Here is a 3,584-nt window from a genome sequence, read left to right on the forward strand (position 1 = left end):
CTAGCAAGTTGCCAGCGGTGCTGATACTGCTGATAACTTTGTCAAGGTGATGCACCTAACAGCAATTCGGCAGCCTTTGATGTGCCAAGATCACTGGGACAGTTGGACAGAATTTACTTGAGATTTTGAAAACATTTTCTCTCCCTGAGGCAGTTTTCATTTATTATATTGTACAAATGCCTGGTTAGCCTTGAAGACATCCTTCCCTCCATTGGACATGGCCTTGTCCATTACATAAAGAGCCTCAAATATCTTTTGAAAGCTATTGCTGCTGTTGGTCTAATAAAAATAGTCCCCCAAATTATCTTTTAAAGCCACTAATGCACATATAAAATATAAACTCATTTTATAGTCAAGCTTTAAGAAAGTTACATTCCATATTTCTGCAATTCTGAAAATATCTATTATTGTGTAAATCGGGCTCTCCTATACTGACAGGAGGAAATGTATTATTGAAAGTATTGGAAAACTAAATTGCTTGGGGAATAAAAAGATCATAATGTATTGACTTGCCACATGTTCAACACAGACTATTTTTTTACATTAAATAAAGCAATTTAAACCATTTCTTTACTGTCCAATTTTTATAATAGACGTTTATTGAACTTAAACAGAAAGTTTGATGATCCTTGTCGCTGAAAAGTTGTTACATTTTCCAAAACAATTTGAGTTGGCAGTTGAACCACCTGAGGAGGTAATTCTAAGGAGAGAGAAATATGAGTTGTCAGAGGAAAGGCACATGCTATGGGCAGGTACTGTTCTGAGGACTGTATTCATATTATTTCATTTAATAAATTTAAAAATAAAAGAGGAAAAATCAACCACAAATAGAAGCTTTCTTCATATGCTTTTATGAATTTGAGCTCTCTTGGTGACCTTGGACAGGTCGTGACTCAAAGCAAACATCTTCTAAAATGCTTTTCCTTACCTTAAAATCCTTCTGCAGCTTCCAATTTCTCACTGCATAAATACTGAGTTCTTTAATGACACCACGAACCCATGTGACTGCCTTCCTGGTAGAGCTGCACTTGGGAACCTGATCCTAGAACATCCTGCATCTAGCCCCACTGAGCTTCCTTCAGGATCTGAGCAGAGCCATGCTCCCGCCCACTGTGGAGTCTCCACACCTGCCCTTCCCCTGTTGGAAATTCTGGGCCATTAAGATTTGTGAAATGAATATATAAACACAAACATTTAAGAGCCCATCATAGGCCAGTCATGTGCAATGTGATATTTAATCCTTCTGTCAACAGATTAGCCACTTGGAGTAACCATTCTTTTGCGTGTGAGGACTATAGTTTGCTCAGTATTGTAGCAAGACAGTGGTGAATGTGGGACCTTGTGTACTTTAGTAAACAAAGAAGAATGTCAATTTTGACAGAGCAAATGGGATTATCACACACAGTGTACCTTGATTATATATAGTCTAGAACTATCTAGGAGAAAGTATGTTTTATTTCCTCACATAAATGCTGACAGGAAAAGACATTTGTGCTTTTATTTCTTTTTTTCTCAATGCTTGACTGTGTATTGAACTTAATAAAATATAATACGGATGAAAATGTTTTAATATAAATAGCAAAAAATAAACGTAAAATGCTGCTTTTGTGAATAATTGCTTGATGAAGGACTTAAAGATGATGCTTAAAGAATATCTTGAGATTTTTCTAAACTGTGTTTATAGCAGAAAATATGAATTTGACAGAAAAAGATGACCATGAATTATTATGAAAAATAAACAGTTTAAGACTCAAGATCTAAATTATATTCAGTGAAAATGTCTCAAAATTTAATTTAGAATTAAATTTTTTTAAGAACAACTTCTAGAGCTCAGAAGATGGAGGAGTAGGAGGATCCTACCTTCTCCACGGGCACAACAAAGCTACACCTACCGATGGAAAGTTTTCCTCTGAGAGAAATCTGGAAACTGGATTAACAGAAACATCATAACAAGGGACAACACAGACAGAGGTGGAAGGAGCAGAGATACTGCCCCAGTGAGGAAAAAAACATACCCTAGCCACGGAGCTTCATGTCCAGGAGAATCTCAAAGGTATGGATCTTTTCCCAGAGGTGCAGGGAATTTGAGCTCCACATTAGACATCCAAGCCTTTAGGTCCAGCATAAGAGAGATGAGATCCCACAATATCTGGCATTCCTGGCCTTGAAAACCAACAGAGAATACATCCAGGAAAACTATAGAACATCAGGGAAAGAAGAATCTGCTCTTAAAGGGCTCATGCACAGACTCACCTGATCTGGAAACCAGCACAGATATATCACATAGAAAAGTGCATAGTCCATTGGTAAAAGAGACTCACTTACTAAGCTGGGAGAGCATTCCAGAGAGACAGGAGGTGGCTGGGCCCATTCCCCAGGGACTGAGGCACTGGAGGCAAACATTATTGTGACCTAGTTTGGTGGTGCTGAGACAGAGGCTGGTAGGTGTCATTGGAATCCTTCCTCTCATTGGCTAGTGCAGGCGTCTGCCCCACACACTAAAGCATGCAAGGCAGTTGAGCGCAGCCTGGCTTCAGGCAGCCTGCCTTCCACGGAGATGAGCACTACACACCAGCAAGCCTGCAGTGGCCTTGTGGGCCTGTGGCAGACTTGTTCTGCTGGCAATTGCAAACAACCACCTAGGGTATCTGCTCACTTTATAACACCTGAAATTATTGTGCACTGCCACACCTGGCACCTGCCCTGTCCATCAGTCAGTTCTTATCAGAGGCCTGCTCTACCCAAAAGTGAGCTGACAAAGGCCATGGGTGCCACACAGCTAACCTCACCTGGAGCCTGCTCCACCCCCCACCCACAACAATAGAGACAGCTTAGTGCCACAGGGAACCATACCAGGGGCCTGAAGAATTTGTGTGCCCCAGGCAACCAGCTACATTAAGGCCTGACCCCTTACCAGCAAAACCGCAGTAGTGGTATGCTATCAAACTTGCAACAAGCTGTGTCAGGGGCTTCTCCCATCCAATAAAGTGCCCATAGCAGCTGTATGTGGCTGAGCCTCACAATCAGCTGACCTGGGGGCCAGCCTAGCCTATCCATATACCTTCAGCAATAGCAATCCTGCTACAACAGAAGGGCACATGCCGCCCACACAGGGGACATCCCTAGAGCATTTGGCATGGGTGACAAGAGGGGAGTGACCTTCTGGGCCTGATAAGGAATATTTAAATAAGGCCACATTGCCAAGTTCAGGAGGTGTAGCTATTCTATGTAATACATAGAAATAAGCACAGAGATGTAGGCAAGATGAGGAGACAAAGGAATATGTTCCAAATAAGGTAACAGGACAAATCCTCAGAAGAACAACAACAACAAACAGAGATAAACAATCTACCTTATAACAGTACAAACTAATAGTCATAGGATGCTCACTGATCTCAGCAGAAGAATAGATGAACACAGTGAGAACTTTAACAAAGAATTGGAAAATATAAAAAAGAACCAATCAGAGTAGAAAATACAATAATGGAAATGAAAAGTTCACTAGACGGGATGAACAGCTAAGTAGATACACAGAAGAGTGGATCAGCAATCTGGACAAAAGAGCAGAGGAAATCACCCAAGCT

The 3,584-nt window shown here is 41.0% G+C and overlaps 1 long non-coding RNA gene across 1 annotated transcript; it reads right to left on the reverse strand.

Annotated features, from left to right (window-relative positions):
* Nucleotides 1–565: 565 nt before the first annotated feature.
* Nucleotides 566–2,393, reverse strand: LOC138918712 (uncharacterized). The gene is made up of 3 exons (XR_011428412.1): nt 2,254–2,393; nt 2,016–2,163; nt 566–700 (listed from the first exon to the last, which is right to left on the reverse strand). It is a non-coding gene; the product is annotated as an uncharacterized lncRNA (long non-coding RNA).
* Between the last annotated feature and the right edge of the window lie 1,191 nt (nt 2,394–3,584).

This window comes from Equus caballus, chromosome 18 (genome assembly GCF_041296265.1).
Source record: "Equus caballus isolate H_3958 breed thoroughbred chromosome 18, TB-T2T, whole genome shotgun sequence".
In the NCBI taxonomy this organism is placed as follows: Eukaryota; Metazoa; Chordata; class Mammalia; order Perissodactyla; family Equidae; genus Equus; species Equus caballus.